This window comes from Lissotriton vulgaris, chromosome 4_1 (assembly GCF_964263255.1).
Source record: "Lissotriton vulgaris chromosome 4_1, aLisVul1.2, whole genome shotgun sequence".
Taxonomy (NCBI): Eukaryota; Metazoa; Chordata; class Amphibia; order Caudata; family Salamandridae; genus Lissotriton; species Lissotriton vulgaris.
In genome coordinates, this window is record NC_141691.1 from 1,757,716,232 (window position 1) to 1,757,735,512 (window position 19,281).

Genomic DNA, 19,281 nt, shown 5'->3' on the forward strand with positions numbered 1-19,281 from the left:
ACTACCTTATATAATTTCAACCTTTGAGCCAACATCCTCTCTACTTCCAACAACTTAGAGAACTCCATCCTCTAAAAACCGTCCGTAACGTTCTTGACGCACTTCGTTTTGAGTAGCGATTATCAATTCCCAGGAGTTCCCAGGAATCGACAAAATTAACCGACCTAGTGTCAGGAACCTGCTAAACAGAAGGAAGTACCCGCACGGCCTTCGGTCAACCCGGATGATAGGGTTTAATCAAATAGACATTCAAATTTTAATGCAAATCTCCTAGCTGTGGAAAAAAGGAACACACGTAAAAAGGAACTCAAAAATTAATAGAGGATGCAATTGTTCATAATGTTCGTGACAACCATAAGGGGGTAAAGTGAATTCAAAAAGGAAAAAATCTCTTTATTAGTCTTTGTCACGTGAACGAAGAAAATATCGACTTCTTCCAGGTCGAGTTTGCTCTTCAAACAACGGTTCAGATGACAGTTCAGAACTCGAATTCTCCAACGCTGATGATTCAAAAAATGTATCTGGCTGCAATGAAGTGTCTTCTACAGGTTGAGCATCACTAAACTGCACAAAATGTACTGGGGTCTCTGTTTCCACTGCGGCGATCCCAGTTCGCACCCAAGAATCTGCTGGCAAAGGGATCAGGACTTTCTTGGTGTGGGTGGCATGCACCCAATTCTTTCTGCCTTCCAACCGAACTGCAGTCCTTGTGGCCAGCAGAACTTGGAAGGGGCCCACAAATCTCAGCTCCAAGTTACGCTTTCTCCCAAAGTTGCGGGTGACCACCCAGTCACCCGGTTGGAGCCGATGTCCAGGACCCTCTGTCTGTGCCGGTAGAGCTTCAAAAACCTGTTGATGAATTAACCTCAGTTTAGGAGTCAGATCATGAAGATAATCAATTAGCATTGGATATTCAAGACTATCAAAGGCCTTAGGCCTCGGGACTCCCCAAATGTTCGCAGGACGGCCGAACACAATCTCATATGGGCTAAGCCCTACTTGAGAGTGCACAGTCGCCCTGGTTGACAAGAGAGCTAGAGGCAAGGCATCAGGCCATGACAGACCAGTCGTAGCTTGAATCTTAGCAAGTTTCAGTTTCAGAGTACCATTGTACCCTTCAACTAAACCTGCTGACTGGGGATGATTGGCGCTATGGAATTTTTGTCGAATGTCGGAAGTGAGTTTGTGGGGAGTGTGATGAAGAGTGTCTTCATCACACTCCCTACAAACTCACTTCCGTTATCCGACCATACGATCCGTGGCATTCCATACAGAGGAAAGTATTCCTTCAGTAGGACTTTCGCTGTGGACAAGGCAGTATTATCTTTAAGAGGAAAGGCCTCAATCCATCTAGAGAACGCGCAAACCACAACTAAAACATACTTCAGGTTATTGCATCTCTCCATATGGATGAAGTCCAATTGGATAACCTCAAAGGGACATGTAGGAGGAGCAAAATGTCCAGGTGGAGTGGAGGTGCCCTTGCCAGGATTGTACATCATGCATACCATACAATTCTTAACCACTCTCTCAGCACACTTAGCAATACCATCATTCTTCCATACAGGAGATAACAACTTACATATACCTTTCGCGCTAATATGTGACAAACCGTGAGCCATAGTCACAACGGCTAGCACATATGCATCCGGCAACATCCACCTCTGACATTCCGACAAATCAATTCAACATCCATGCGCATCTAACTTTCCCGTGCTTTCTTTCCACCTAGTCTTTTCAGTTTCGGTGGCCTCATTCTGAATCGCTTTCACACTCTCAACAGTGTCCTCACACATACCAGTCTCCACCGGCCACCTTACTGAACTCGTAACGTACATTCGGGTTGCAAGATTTATAGCTGTTTCCTTAGCAATCTCATCCGCAAACGCGTTACCACGACCAACATCATCCGTAACCTTTCGATGCGCACCGCATTTAATGATTGCCACCTGCTTAGGCAATGTAAGTGCATCCAAAAGATCATTCACGAGCTGTCCGTGTTGGATCTTCGTACCATGCGATGTCATAAATCCTCTTTCTCTCCACAATCGACCAAAACTATGTGCAACGCCAAACGCATATTGACTATCCGTAAACACATTCACTCGCTTTCCCTTAGACAAAACACACGCTCTCGTCAAAGCAATCAACTCTGCCGCTTGCGCTGAATTCTGGCTCAATCTCGCAGTTTCCACAACCGTGCTCAATGCCACCACAGCATACGCAGTCGTCACATCTTCATTCGGCAACTTAAAACACGAACCATCAACATACAGAGTGCCATCAGGATCTACCAATGGAGTGTTTTTTAGGTCAACACGACCCTTCGTTTCTTCCTCAGTTCGTAGATAACAATCATGTGGGGGTACATCATCTGATTCCATATTAGTCGGCAACAAGGTCGCCGGATTTAGCACATTACAACGCTTTATTTGTATATGACTTGCCAAAAGTGTCAACTCGTATCCAGACAACCTTGCACTCGTCAAGTGCTGTGTTTCGTTCGATTTAAGAGAGTGTCAACTGCATGCGGAACCATCACTGTGAGCATATTATCCATGACCAGACCTGCGGACTGTCGAATGGAGACCGCAGCTGCCGCTGTCGCTCTTAGACAACTCGGCAATGCTCTAGCTACTGGGTCTAAGGTCGAGGAAAAATATTCACATGAACGCTGCTTACCGCCAAATTGTTGCGTCAAGACACTTAACGCACAACCTTCCCTTTCGTGAACGTATAATGTAAACGGCTTGCTGTAGTCAGGAGTACCTAACACAGGAGCCGAACACAACGCATCACGTAATTCAGAAAAACTTTTCTGACATTCTTCGGTCCATGGCAAAGGAGTCGGAACATCTTTGCACGTGAGGGCTACCAATGGCTTCGCTAGCAATGAAAAATTTGGAATCCATTGCCTGCAGTATGACGTAATACCTAGAAAGGCACGCACATCTCTCTGAGTTGTTGGCACAGTCATTCGAGCAATCGCTGCAATTCGTTCTGGGGTCAACCTTCTTCCCTCCTTTGACAATAAGTGACCTAGATAGGTTACTTCTTGACAACAATATTGAAGCTTAGAAGGTGACACCTTGTGATGTAAGTCACATAGATGCTGTAACAGCGATACTGTAGCAGTTTTGCAAATCTGCTCAGTGTCAGCAGCCACCAGCAAATCATCAACGTACTGGATCAAGGCCGTACCAGCCGGTAACACAAACGCATCAAGTTGGCTCTTAAGGGCTTGACTGTAGATCGATGGACTCTCACAGTAGCCCTGAGGAGCGCGTTTAAACCTGAAGCTGCGAATAGATCTCTGCTTTCTTCAGCCATCGGAATGCTAAAGAAAGCATTCTTCAGATCGATTACCGAGAACCAAGAGGCAGAGGCTGGAATCAGAGTCAGTAAAGCCGTAATGTCAGGCAGCACAGGAAATTGTGGAATCACAATTTTATTCACCTCTCGCAAATCAATAACGAAACGGTACACAGGAGGCTTGGATGGATCAGTTCATTTCAGAATAGGTAACACCGGACTATTGCACACATTTCCCCGTGTTTCCTCAATAACATCCTTGTTGATCAAATCATAAATGATCGCTAAAAGCGCTCGTTCACCATCAAGAGAGATATGATACTGGGGAATACGTGGCAATCGTACATTCGATTTTAATTGAACAACATAAGGCGATATGTTTAGCAGGCCCACGTCATTTGGACCTGTCGCCCACAAAGACTCAGGAAGAGAACTCAATTCCGGTGGGAGCTTATCAGTTGACAAGTACATAGGAGAGATCACTCTCTGACCCAATGTAAGCTCCACTCCCGCAGGAGAACAATACAAAGTCGCATATAACCGTTTCAACAAATCCAGGCCCAAAAGATTCTCACCACAACCCGTAGTTAAAATCAAGGGAGCCTCTAGCTCACGAGGCCCAATTGTAAGGGGCAAAGGACTAGAACCTGGATTGCTAACGGGGGCGCCAGAGAATCCAACGGAAACCTTCGTTAAGCCAGACAAAGGTGCGCCAGGGAGTTTCGAATGCATGATAGAACTTTTCGCTGCACCAGTGTCCAACAGAAAAGGCTCAACTACGCCCGATGTGGCAACTGCGACGTAAGGGCCTCTCTGATCGACCGGAAATGATACTACTCCCTCTCTTTGTCTGTGGCTGTCCTAGCAACTACCATCGACATCAATGTCATGCTCGACGTAATAGTCATCCACATGATACTGTTCAGATCTACCAAACGACGAATTTCGCTGATCAAAGTAATTGTTCGAGTCTAACGAAGTAGTAGAACGCTCATTCTGATTTTGAGAGATACCACGACCTCTACCACGAGATGCCTGTTGAGGACCGCTACGACCTCCTCGAGCCGAAACGCCATTATTTCGGTCACGTAAAACCGGACAATTAAACTTTAAATGGCCCTCACCCCTACAATATGCACATTGATTATACCCCAACAAAAATCTTGGTGTAGAGGAGTCAGTACGTGACTGCGTCCTAGAAGACTGTAATTGCGATCTATTTTGCTGTTGTGAGTCATCCGGGTTCGAACGAGGAGGATACGCTTGTTGCAACAAAACCTTAGTTTTAAGCTCCTTCGTTTTCTTATCTGCACGATCACTTTCTTCTTTTTCTCTATTTCCATAATATTGAGCCGTAGCTAATATTTGAGCAGTGGTAGAAACAGCCCATGAACTTTCGGAGTTTTTCAATTTGTTGCTTAATTCAGGCAACAAATTCGATACAAATTTATCTACAAACAATCGCTGACCTCCCTCAGTGCTCATATCCTGACCACTGTGATAAATGAATGCCTCCTCAAATCTGGTAAAGAAATCAGAGACACTCTCGTCTTTCTTTTGCTTGCACGCAGACAATTTATCCCAGTTAACTCTCATTGCTGGCATAAGCGTCTTCATAAGTGTAATGATTCTCTGGGGCAGATCCGTAATTAACTGTTCAGGCTTAGCCCCACCAACTTGTCGTCCATCAGCCGCCACAAGAGCAGCCCAATCACCGCCTTGTGGTAAATAAAATTACCCGGACTTAATTTCCATACATTAATAAAGAATAAGGATAGCTCATAAAATGAGAGGCAGAGTCCGTGGTGTCCGAGTCAAAAGGGCTTTATTTCAATGGCTCGAGCCAGGGGAGAATCGGGTTCCATCACCACTAAGGTTCAGGAAGGGATATCTGACGCTTTATTAACATCACACATTATATATAGTAAAACCATACAATTTCAATGAATACAGTAGGCGGAACACTCCAGGCGGAGCAAGTGAAAAGAGAGAGATAAGAACACATGGGCGTAAAAGAAGGCGTGTAAGGAGGCATACACGTGGGTGTTCGCTTGATGAGTCATAGGTGTGTCATAGGTGGGTGGATGCATAGAGGAGGTCTGCAGGGTCAGCAGAAATCTTTACCCTACATGTGCGCGCAACTGGTCATGACGTGAAATTGACGTGTAACTGGGGAGAGCTGGGGGGCTGACTTTAGCACTAGTAGAGGAGTCTGGAGTCTGGGATGTCAGAACGACCTGCACCTTTGGCACATCTGATATCTTATGTTTGGAGGATGTATTGTCTGAAGTAAAGGTCTCTCAAGTAAAGGCTGTTCATCACTAAATGCTAGTGTGCACATATATTTCTTCGTGCATTGCGTGGGGCCATGGGCCTACTATGGCAACGGGTTCAGTAAATCTCTTGCATGGAGACAGGAAGGCTAGGCCCTATGCTCTGCAGGCGGAAAATGTTTACCTCTTTCACTAGACTGGAATGTGTTTTTGCGGAGGCTGAGCAGATAACTGTAGGCAAAATACCGTCTTGGCAGGCAGGCCAGGCCTGGCACCTCTTGGCTGAGCAGGGAGTAAGGGAGAGGTCAGGGATGCATACCTAAACTGCAGCTTTCAGAGACAGAAGAGGCTCGGAGCCTGAATTCAGGGCCTGGCTGGGCCACAAAAATGTGTGCTTCTCGACTTTTAAACGTGTGCCATGTAAATGCAGTGGCAACGTTGGCCTCAGTGCAGAATTAACATTTCATTCATGGAGGGCCTAATAACTGACATGCTAACATTAGACGGAAATGCAGGGGCATTATTATGACAGGCACGGGAAGGGAATTACATGATAACATGGACATGCATGGGGCATAGGTACGTGGATAGGGTGCGAGTGGGAGGACACACTGACCACATAACATTTCTGTTTCCTCATTCCCTCCTTGTCCCCTACTGCGCCCTTTAGGATACATCTATTTTCATGAGACCATCTATTTGTTCATAGAGCATCATTTGCTCGTCTTTTTTCATACGTGCACGGGAATGAGAACGTGGACGGGGAATACAAACAGTGGCACACAATCCGCAAATCGCTGGGCCACATTGCAGACAGAGACAACAACTGAATACTATGAGCAGTATTATTGCTAGGAATGACAGTATTGTCCAGCCCCATCCTGCTATTACACTCCAGAGCCAACCGGACCAAGACCATGAGTCCTGATGCATTTCCCGGGCTATCTTATGGAGCCTTGTTATTGCTGCATACACTGATGGTGCGTTATTAGGAATAAACACACAACAACTGGAGCCGATCACTCTACAAGCTCCGCCCCTATCGGCCAGGATGACGTCAAGAACAAGGCGGTTCTGAAGAACAACAAGTCTCATAGCAGACTGCTCTTCGGTTAAGTTTCCTAAGGCAAAAGTAGTCTTGTTCACTACTGCTTCCAGTGTTCTTGTTAATCTGCGTATTAATTTACTATTTTGAACAGAGCCTACGAACCAGAAATATCCTTTAATATAATCCTTGTACTGGTCCCACGCTGACTCAGAGTAATCGATAACTGGGGGAAGGTCCCTCTTATGTCTAACATGCACAAGTCGGGAGTCTCGATGATAATGGGATGGGGCTAGAAATACAGGTGGCAGTAGGAACGCAATATAACATGTTCCACCCCAGTCTAAGGGCAGACGTATATAAGCTGTCTGACCACAAATGAAATAGGAATGGCGGGAAGCTTTGAAAGTAGACTTTCCTTTATCATTGAATTCGACCACAGTATTACAATCACTGTGTCCTAGGTGCACTGAACCATTCTTTCTAACGCATAATTCACCTTTTACTGGTAGGACTGTTATAAACGGTGAACCTGTATTGGTCTCGGACTGGACGTTCAGAATCATAAAGTTGAGGGAAACATTTCCTTGTTCATACACTTCATTTTCTAGATCGGTCCCTTTCCTTTGGGGAAGACCGTCTTCGTCTGGAAAACATGCCTTATTCATAACTGTATTCAGGTCTCCCCATATCCAATCGCCCTGGGAAACTGTGGACTTGCTGTCTAGTGATGACATTAAAGCAAACCATGCTCTGCACGAACCATTGTGCGAAAACGGATAAGGAAAGAGAGGCAGAACTCCCTTCATTTTCTGATAAGGTGGGAGTCGGCCGCATACCCAACAATTCGTTACATTGCTGGTCTGGTGAGTATGGTGTAACATACGAATAAAAGTGTTGTTGCGCAGTGCTAGTCGATATGACAATTCATGGGGTGGCAGGTCACTGAAGGTGTGCTCTACAGTGTCGTTGAAGGAAGAATGTATATGTGAACCAAGAGGAGGAAAGAAAACATGTAGCGTCAGGCTTATACATATAATCGATATACTTAGGAAAAACATAATGATCAGAGTTACTATGCATCTACTGCGTAAGGATTTGCAGTATTTTTCTTTCATTTTTTTCTGTCTATCTCTCTGGCTATTTGGGTCTACGATCTTATACATGTCAGGAACCTGTCTAACCGCTTCACCCGAGGGGGACTTAAACAATTAAACGCTGTCTGACTTACTAGATCGTAACTTTTGTCGGTATTCTTGTTGCGGAGTCTTTTCTAGCAAAGGGAGTTTAGAGTCTATATTCTCGGGACAGTTCTCAGAGTCCTTTACTGAACCAAGTCCATGGAAACGCTTCACATGATGGGCGTGGAGCCATCCCTTGCGTCCTTCGACCTTGACGGCAGTCCTCGTTGTTAGCAACACCAATTTGGGAGCACGCCAGCGGGGCTCCAGAGGGCTTGAACGGTCGAAATTTCGAACATACACCAGGTCTCCCGGAACAATTGCGTGAGTCTTCACCTGGGTGTTGTTCGGGAAGGCAGCTGCGACCTGTGAACGACAAGAAAGTAGTGCAGACATCAAGGAAGCCAGGTAATCTGTCAGCATAGTACTGTCAACATCTGTGATTTTACGTGGCATAGGCGTACCCCACATATTCGGCGGTCTACCAAAAACCACCTCGTACGGGGATAGTCCGGTTCTGGAATGAGCTACCATACGCATGTAAAAGAGGGCAACCGGCAGGGCTACCATCCAATCCACGCCTTTTTCTGCACAGACCTTCGCTAACTTGGTCTTGAGAGTCTGATTGTGTCTCTCTACGAGACCAGCTGCCTCTGGGTGTTGTACGCAATGGAATTTCCACTGGTACCCTAACAGGAGAGATACTTGTTTCATCAATTCAGATGAGAATGGCTGTCCATTATCTGAGTACACGACACGGGGCAAGCCGTAACGCGGAAAGAATTCACGGACTAACTGTTTGGCAGTGGTCACAGCAGTGTAATCTGGGACTGGGTACGCTTCTGTCCATCTGGATAGGGCACATACAACTACGAGGACATACTTGAAACCTCGACATCTGTCCATCTGAATATAATCCATCTGGAGGACTTCAAAAGGGTGATCAGGAGGATGAAATCCACCTTGTTCCACGGGAATGCCTTTGCCTGGATTGAACTGACAACAGATCATGCAGGTACGCACTTTCTGTTTCGCTGCTGCACGTAAATGGTTATTGAACCAGATGTTCTGTATACTGTCTAACATGGCTTTTTCTCCTAAGTGTGCTGGACTATGTGCTGTATTTATGATAGCTTGAACCATGGAGTCGGGGAGAAACCATGTGGCTTTGCTCTTTGTCATCCATCCCTGATCTGTCTGGACCCCTCCTTGTTCCGTCCATTTCTTGATTTCGTCTGGAGTGGCATGTGTCTGTATGTCGAGTACATCTTGTGAGGGATCCCTGACTGTCATGCAATTTGTCAGTGATGGTACTTCAGTCTTTGTTGTGTCAACTGGAATGTCTGTTTGAGTCTGAGCTGTAAGTTTAGCTGTTCGATCTGCCAGGTCGTTACCCTGGGAAATAGTATCTGTGACTTTAGTATGTGCTTTGCACTTCATGATAGCTATTGCTGTAGGCAAGTGTATTGCATCTAACAGAGCTTGAATGAGGGGACCATGCTGTATTTTGGCTCCATGGGAGGTCAGAAAACCTCGCTCTTGCCAAAGGACTCCAAAGTCGTGAACGACTCCGAATGCGTACTGTGAATCTGTGTATATGTTTACTTTCAGGTTCTTGGCTCGTATGCAGGCTTGGGTCAGAGCGATGAGCTCTGCTGCTTGGGCAGACAGGGTGTCAATACGATGTGTTTCTATAACTTCAGTATCAGTGGTCACTGCATATGCGGCCACTAACTCTCCTGTGCTTGTTCTTATGCATGAACCATCCACATAAAGTGCCAGGTCTGGGTCGGGTAATGCAATGTCTGTCAAGTCTTGTCTTGGCTTCGTCACTGTGTTAATTACTTCCACACAGTCATGTGGTGCAGGGTCTACTGTGCTTGAGGGTAAAAGTGTAACAGGGTTCAGGATATTGCAACATCTGATCTCTATGTGTGGCTGGAACAATGTCAGTTCATATCCTGTCAGTCTTGCTATAGTCAGGTGTTGTGTCTGTGTCCTGTTCAAGAGAACTTCCACTGAATGTGGAACCTGTACTGTCAGGGGATGTCCTAACACTATGGAATCGCTTTGTCTGATTGCTAGAGCTGTTGCTGCAACTGATTTGAGGCACGCAGGCAGAGCCTGGGCCACTGGATCCAATGTACTAGAAAAGTAAGCACAAGGCTTGTGCTTTCCTGCCTGGTCTTGTGCAAGGACAGATAATGCTGTGCCATCGCGTTCAGTGACAAAAAGTGTAAAAGATTTGCTGTAACATGGTGTCGCTAAAACTGGTGCTTGGCATAGAGCTTTCTTCAATTCATCAAATGCAAGTGTATGTTCCTGAGTCCAAGGGAGGACAGTCGAAGTCGCTGCCTCCTGTGTTGTCAACTTTATGAGTGGTTTGGCTAGATATGCGTACTGAGGAATCCATTGTCTGCAGTAAGAAGTGAGGCCAATAAAAGCCCGTACTTCCTTTTGTGTCTTGGGCTGTGGAAGATGTGCAATTAACTGAATGCGGTCAGGTGTCAACTGTCTACCCCTCTTGGACAGCAAGAGTCCAAGGTATACCACTTGCTGGGCACAGAATTGTAGCTTTGAAGGGGACACTTTGTGCCCCTTTTCTGCCAGGAAGTATAAGACTGTCAGTGATGCACGTTTGCAGTCTCGTTCTGTCCGTGCTGTGATTAAAAGATCATCAACGTATTGGAGCAGTGCAGTGTCAGTAGGCATATGAATACTGTCTAGTTGTCTTTTCAATGCTTGACTGTAAATACTAGGACTTTCTGTGAACCCTTGAGGAGCTCTCGTAAATTTGAAGCTTCGGCCATTTAAACAGAATCCGAAGAGATATTGGCTATCCGGATGGATCGGGACACTAAAGAAGGCGTTCTTGAGATCAATTACAGTAAAGAACGTCGCTTCAGAATCAATGGCAGTCAATAGTGAAGAAATGTCTGGGACCACTGGGTACTGTGGTATTATGCATTTGTTCAATTCTCGGAGGTCAATCACTAGTCTGTAGACCGGTGGTGCATTTGGGTCAGTTCGTTTAAGAATCGGAATGATAGGAGAATTACATACATTGGAGTCAGTTTTTACAACCACTCCCTGTGCAATGAGTTCGTCAACAATTTTCAGTAATGTAACTACAGCATCAGGTGGTAACTTGTATTGTCGGATTCGTGGCAGTACAACTCCTTGCTTTAGTGTGACACGGTATGGTGTAATGTGCATGTAACCTACATCAGTCGGACCTTGCTCCCATAAATGCTGTGGTACATTCTGAAGTCTGGGGTCAAAATCTCTCAACACATAATCAGCCACATGCATCAAACGTTTGCGAATTCGCAAAAATTGCGAATCGCAAAAATAAGGCCATTGCGATCGCAATAGGAATAGTTGAAATGCATGAACCTTCATTTTGCGAAAATCGCTAAATTTCCGCAAAATAAAGGAATCGCTAAAAAATTCTGCGAAAGCCATTGCGATTCCCCGTTTGCGATTTGCAATGAAAGAATCGCAAATAAGGAATCGCAATTCAAATGCATGAAAAATCGCAAATTGCGATTTTGATGAAAATCGCAATTTTGCTATCGCAAATTAAGAAGGGACACAACCAGGTGTTAAAAATGAGTGAAAATCAGAAACAGCTGAACACCAACTGAAACATATATAAACACACCCACAATTAGGCCCCAGTATCCAAAATGGCTGCCCTGTACCTGATGGCGAGGAGGATGAGGCTGCAAGCGGCTCAACAGAGAGGGAGGCAAATCAATGAGCGCATCTTCAGAATACGCGTCACTCTGCTTGGTCAGGAGGAGGATGAAATATATGACAAGTATAGGCTGAATGGGCAAATGATACTTGATCTGATTCATGAACTGGACCCTATCCTGCAACGACAGACCCATCGGACCAATGCAATCCCAACGCATGTGCAGGTATTATGTTGCCTACATCTACTGGCGTCAGGCACTTTTCAGGGAGTCATAGCAGTAGCAGGAGGTGTGTCTCAAAGTGCAATGTCACGAATATTGGCTGATTTTCTTGATGCTATGATGGTACGGATACACAACCACATAACTTTTCCTACCACAGCCCATGAAATAGCTAGGACCAAGCAGGAGTTCTATCAAATTGCTGGATTCCCCCAAGTACTGGGTTGTATTGATTGCACCCATGTGGCGATATGTCCCCCAGCAGCTCAAGAATATATGTATCGCAATAGGAAATGTTTTCATTCCCTGAATATTCAGGTGGTGTGCAATGCAAAGAACATTATAACGGACATCGTGTCTCAATTCCCTGGCAGTGCACATGATTCTTATATCTTGAGGCAAAGTGGCATTCAGACCCGTCTAGAAAGGGGAGAGTTCGGAGAGGGACATTTGCTAGGTAATTATGTGCAACACATCTTTCCATACCTTGTACACATGTAAAACTCAAACAACCACTGACAGCCTTTCCATTCTCTCATGTAGGTGACAGTGCATACGCCTTGCGAAACTACCTGCTGACACCATACCTAAATCCAGCCACAGCCGCACAAAGGAGATACAATGCAGCACATATATCTACCAGGAACGTGATTGAGCGCACTTTTGGCCTACTCAAGAGCGGATTCAGACGCCTCCATAAGACCGGAGGTGCAATGAAATACAGTCCCGTCAAATGCTGCAAGATAGTGGCAGCATGTGCCATGCTGCACAACATAGCAACAAAGGGAGGTTTGGAAGTGGAGCTGTCTGACAGTGACTCGGAGGATGGAAACCAACAAGTACCACGCCACCCTGCCCAACAGGGCACTGGCGCAGCAGAAGGCCGCAGGCGCAGATTGGAGATTACACAGAATTACTTCTGAGGTCAGTAATGAAGACACAAACACAATCATTGAAATGCAAAGTATACTTTATGTAAATGTATTGTGACCATTGAACATTGGCAAACAGCCATAAGTGACTTATGTCACTATACTTATTTGAATAGGAAAAGCAAGAGAAAAATTAAATGAAATGTACTTGAAAGTCAGTGATATGGTCACATCGTGTCAATGGTTACCTCACCATTTCGCTATAAATGTCAGGTTTGGAGACTAGCGTTTTTTACCCCGTACACCCAGACGTCTGTCTTGCACAGCATCTTCTTGCCTTTCGTTGGCAGTGGATGGGGTAGCGCTGCGAGTAGTGCGTCTCACAGCAATTGCTACAGGCACTGTGCTACTGTTCATGCTTGAGGCACACTCACTGCTGTCATCCTGTGCAGTCATGTGCACTTGCCTACCAGATGCATTCATCAGGTCTACTGCATTGGTCACCTGATGCAGTGCTTGGGCAACCTCTCTACTACAGTGACACATTTCCCTCTGCCAAGTCACTGATCTACGCGCCAGCTGTGTGGTGGCTGTGGCCATACTATTGCTGCTCCTCCCTTGTTGTTTGAGTTGCTGCATCAGTTGCCGGTGCTGTCTTTTGCGCGCTGCATCCCCCTCCTGCATGACCTTTGTCAGTTCCTGTACACTACTGGCCAGTAGGACAATGTTGCCTGACATCTGTGCAATTTCCTCCTTCACTAACCGAGTGTTCTTGCTCTGCAGGCGATGTGAGCGGAGCATCTGTCCCTCCAAGCCACCCCAGACAGGATTTCTTGCCTCCACCTGCTGTGGTCTGCGTGTCCTGCGTCTTCTCCTTTGCGATCTACACGTGCCTCTCCGGATCTGTGTTGGTGTGGGTGTTGCGATGTCTGTTTGCCGTACACGGACTGCAGGTGCAGCATTGCCCTCATCATCGGAACCATGGGACGCAGTGTTGGGACAGGTGCCCTACGGGAATGAGGCACACGTGAATGCGTAGTTGGCAGTGCTTGTGTGTCCTCCTGTTCTGAAGCGCTGCTGTGTTGCATATCCTGTGCATCAATGTCCTGGCCCTCATTGACTTCTGCATCTGTGAGGTAAAACAGTGCAAAACGGCATGAATGTATGCTTGCGAGGGCATGTCACAGTTCTAATTTAAATAAATTGTACATATTCTGAACATCTGCTACTGCTTTTCTTGTAATTTTGTGCATTACTGTGTGTGTGTCATTGTCAGTACTTAGCCAGACTACAACTCCCATGATGCACTTCCCTCAGTAATGTTATAGCAAACAGGCTTTACTGTGTGTGCTCATGCTGTGCTCTCCAGACATCCTGACTTATGTACTTGGGGCTATTAAAACATGCATTTCTCTTACCTGCTGAGGTGTGTGCAGCACCGGAGGTGTCCAGCCGCGTGACTCCAACAACTGCTTCAGGCTGGATGGTAGACTCCACCAAATCCTCCATGGGAGTGTTCCCTGTGTGTGGCGGTGTGCCCCCTCCTGTCTTCTCTGCCGCCTTAAAACGGTCTGCAATGCTCGCCTTGGCACGACTGCGTAAATCATACCATCTCTTTTTGAGTTCTTCTGTAGAACGGTGAGTGACCCCGATGGCATTGACTTGGTTCTGAATCCGGATCCATATGTTGCGCTTTTCCTGCTCCGGAACCTTGAGTGAGGCTTTACCAAACAGCTTGTCATTGCTGTCCACTACTCCCTCTATTAAAGTCTCCAGTTCTTTTTCAGAGAATTTCATTTTTCTCTTCCTTGTACTTTGGCTGTCCTGTGGTTCTTTGTCAGCTTCCATTTTGAAGTTCTTGCAAGGTGTAACACAGTCTTTCTCACTCTCTCTCTCAATCTCCTCTGCTCCCAGTGCCAGCTCCCTCCTCCTCCCTGTGCCTCAGCAGTGAGAATGAGGCTTGGACAGCAGTGAAAATGAGGCTTGGACAGCACATTTCCTGGTTGTGATGTCATCAACATGCATCAATGCGCGACCTCGCAATTAGCGAATTCACTAATTGCGATATCGCAATTTGCGATATCGCAAATTGCGATATCGCAATTTTTTTCGCAGATTTTTAGCGATTCCTTAAAAAATCGATATTTTTTTATGCATTTTGTTTTGCGATTCCTTATTAGCGATTCCTTAAAAATCGCTAATAAGGAATCGCAATTTCTTTCAATGATGCATGTACCTGTTAGTCCTTTAAAATCACGTAAAAACAATCTCACTCCTTCCGGAGAACAACAAATCACTGCTCCTAGTTCTTTCAATGTTTTTATACCAAGCAAGTTTTCTGGACATGATTTCGTAAGCAACAAGTCTGTAGTGCGGGACAATGGACCAACTCCTAGGGAAACTGGCTTTGACACTTCGTTAACAATAGGCTTTCGTGAAAATCCCAGGGAAATATTCTGTGAGCCTGAGAGGGGTGCCCCTGGAACCTCGTCATGACTGATGGTAGTTCTGCTCGCCCCTGTATCAATCAGAAACTTTCTGTCTTTTCCCAATACACGACTATGCACATAGGGACCCTCTTGATCTACAGGAACCTCAATAAGGGGCAAGCCAACCTCCCTCTCTAGGCTGTTTCATGAGTACTGTTGATAATCTGGGTAGTCTGACTGTGCATACTGGTACATTTGTTGTGTGACATGTTGTGTGGCAGCAATGGGTTGAGGTACAGCTACTGTCTGTTGCGGATTCTGTGGCAGTTGTGTGTTTTGCGGAATGTTATCCTGTCTAGGAGGACGCGGTCTTTCTTTTGTCTTGCCTGTAGCTATATTGTGTTTCAGGACAGCACATTCATTTATATAGTGACCTGGCTGTTTACAGTAGTTACAGTTCCCTTTGACAGGTGCCGTGCCCTTTTTCTGACCATCGGCTGGAACTGATTGAGCAACTAGTACTTTCATTTTCGTATCTTTCATGCGTCTCTTTTCGTGTTCCTGTTCTTCTCTAATTCGGTTCTGGTGATACTGTAACATTTGCAACATTTGGGAAGGGCTATTTGCTTGCCAGGTACTCTCAACCTTCAGTACTCTATTTTTGATCTGGGGTAAGGAATTCTCTACCAATTTGGTCACAAAAAGATGTGGGTACGATTCACTACTTGTCTTCAGGCCACTATTAATAAGAAAACATTTTTCGAATCTAGAATAAAAATCACTAGAGTCTTCATCTTGTTTCTGTTTGCAGGCTGAAATAGCATCCCAATCTTCCTTTTTAGTAGTCAATAATCTCGGCAAAACCTGTATCAATAGCTCGGGTAATTCTTTAGCTCTATCCCCAAGACCAGTACCAGGGGCTCGTGTTTTATCTTCGTCTTCTAATTCTGTCCAGTTAATCTTTTTCTCTCCCACCTCCCACTCTTTTTCTTTAAGTTTTTCGTAAATACCTGCTGGTAAAAGTACTTTCAACATTTTAATGATATCAGCGTATGTATACTCCCCCATGCGGAGCATGTCTTTTAATTCACGGTGGAACCCTGCTGGGTCTTTATCATGACAGGGCAGTAATTTTTTCATTTCCAATAATTCCATTTTCGTCAAGGGTGTGTAGACGAATACTCGTTGAAGCACACCCGCTCCAGTTCTAACGGGATGAACCTCTCGTAGGGGGTTCTGTCTGTCTATGTAAAAGGTCTTTCTTTCTCGATGTGGGGCAGGAACCAAGTGCGAGGTCAGAAAAGTCAAGTACTTATGTCGTTGATCGAGAATGACATTAATTAATTCAGTACCTAGGCCTCTCCATCTTTCCAGGAGTAAGTCGTCCAGAATTTTATACAAGGGACCTGGATCAGAATGCTGACTCTCATACAAGGTGATGAGATGTTGAATCATGTAAATACCAGCTAAACGCTGTTCTTCTGGAGGAAGACTCAAAAATGTTTGCGCTACTATGTCATCTTTATATATGTTAGAATTACAAGCCCATTGAACTGCTGACCGGGCTAGTTCCTGTTCATGCATAGTACTAAGTTCACTACTACCTACTCGTTTTTTCAGTGCTTGCTCAGTAGCTTGGAATAGATGTTCAAGAGAATATCTTTCTGGTATTGGAGAGAGGGAACGTTTATTGTAATCTAGGCGTATGGGTCTATCAAAAGGTCTTGCCCTACCTACGTAATGTATTTTATTATTTATTTCCTCTGTTACTGTATCATCGTCCTCTGAGACTTCGTCGTCCTCTTTCTCGGCTTCCTTTGCGGCTTGTTCTTTCTTGTGTATCTCAAGAATTTCTTTACGAATTTTCCTGTACATGCTTTCTACTCTATTCTGTGTATCATGTTTACCAGCAGCTATATTGTCACTCCAATTTATCATCCCTTTATTTACTTCTTTATCTGGCTGGTCTCGTTCCCTGATCAAACAATTAACCAAAAACTGTAAGAGCATGCGTTGAAGCTCCACTTTTCTATGTGCCATGGCCTCATGGATACTTTCTGATCCCTCCCCCGTTCTAATGAAGTGGTATATTTTGTCTAAATGGTCTTTCATGTCTGGTAAAGTAATCAGATAGTCTGCAACGCGTCTTAAACGTATTGAGTATATGAGCATTGTGCCCTCACCTGGTACTGGATCATATATACAATCAGTGAGGGACTGTCTAAGGGTTGCTAATGTCACTGGTTTTGGCGTGTGTTGTAGTGCTAAATCTCGTAGTGTTCATTTCATTGGTGGTGGGGTGTGCGGTATACTAGAGGGCCCCCCTCCCGATGCTCCTAGACTTGAGTCGCCTTGGCTTGAGTCGGCTTTTACTGCCAGCGCTGCCGCTGGTAATGCGGGTTGATCTTGTACTGCGGGTGGTTGAAGAAAAGGATTAATAGGAAGGGTGGCAGGAGAATTAGTAGGGCTGGTAGAATTGTTAGGGTTGGGAGGAGGGGAATCTTCATTTACATACTCTGGAGCAGCGCCTTCTAAATAGGAGGAAAGAAAAATGTCTGCTGCGGTCTGTTTATGACTACGGAGTTTAGTCGGGATCAGTGGTGGCGGCAAGTTACTGGGTCACTCTAGGTAGGCCCTCGGCGAGGAGGGGATACATGCCTTTAATAAGGGCATTACTTTGTCTCTCTAATTGTTCTGCCTTAACCCGCTCACCTTCTTCTTTCAGCTCTTTTTCTTTGGCTTTTTCTGATGCTTCTCTACTTCTCTCTGCTTTGTAAATTTCTTTCTCTGTTCTTCTATGCGCTTCTTTACGCCACAATTCTATGGCATCTTTCTGAGATTGTCTAGCTTTCTTTTTCCACAGTGCTTCCTCTACTCTCATGATGCAATCAGCATCCCATGTCCCTGAGACAGGCCATCTATATTTCTCTTCCAGATCCTTCGTGTAATCTACCCATAAATCTGAGTACAGTATGGCATCTAAGCCATGCTTGTGGTACATAAAGTGTCCAGGAGTGTCCCTAGGCGGGACGGGAACTGCCTCTTCGAGTATCCCTTTCCTGGTCCCTATCTGACGTAATTTCGAAAACAACGGCATGTTTGAACTAGCTTGAACGAAAACACAATAAGCACAATAATAGACTGTAAACGATCATTCATACCACGACATTAAAACATTAGAAACAGATACTAACTAGTACATAGAAAAACACATTCCTAAGAATCCTAAAATAAACCTCGTTACTGGATGCACTGCTAGAACAGTACAGTCATACCGGTCTCATAAAGAGACACGTCTTTACCGCATCCACCTAAATGGACACGTCTGTACCGGATCTGTGTACCCAGACCCGTCTTGACCGGGCTCAAATAAATGAACCCGTCTATATGCGTTCCCAACAACAGTACTCACCGGGAAGCAAAACTGAAGGCCTCGGAAACTCGATACTGGACTGGACTGCTACGGCTTCTTGCTGCGCATGCCCCTCGGAACAGGTGGGCCTCGGGATACCTCGGACCTTGCTTTCTCGGCTTGGGCTCTGGTCGGGATGGTCCGCAATCCTCACCGCCTCATGTGGATGCCTCGTCGCAGTCTCCGTCTCCTCCGTGGGCCTGAGGGAGTTAGCAGGAAATCCCGCGGATGTGCACAAGTAGTCCGTCATGGCTATAGAAGGGGTCAGGGGCTGCGCTTACATCGCCAGCGCGTGGGGAAGGGGACTGGTCCCTATTCGGGCGCCAGATTTATGTGGTAAATAAAATTACCCAGACTTAATTTCCATACATTAATAAAGAATAAGGATAGCTCATAAAATGAGAGGCAGAGTCCGTGGTGTCCGAGTCAAAAGGGCTTTATTTCAATGGCTCGAGCCAGGGGAGAATCGGGTTCCATCACCACTAAGGTTCAGGAAGGGATATCTGACGCTTTATTAACATCACACATTATATATAGTAAAACCATACAATTTCAATGAATACAGTAGGCGGAACACTCCTGGCGGAGCAAGTGAAAAGAGAGAGATAAGAACGCATGGGCGTAAAAGAAGGCGTGTAAGGAGGCGTACACGTGGGTGTTCGCTTGATGAGTCATAGGTGTGTCATAGGTGGGTGGATGCATAGAGGAGGTCTGCAGGGTCAGCAGAAATCTTTACCCTACATGTGCGCGCAACTGGTCATGACGTGAAATTGACGTGTAACTGGGGAGAGCTGGGGGGCTGACTTTAGCACTAGTAGAGGAGTCTGGAGTCTG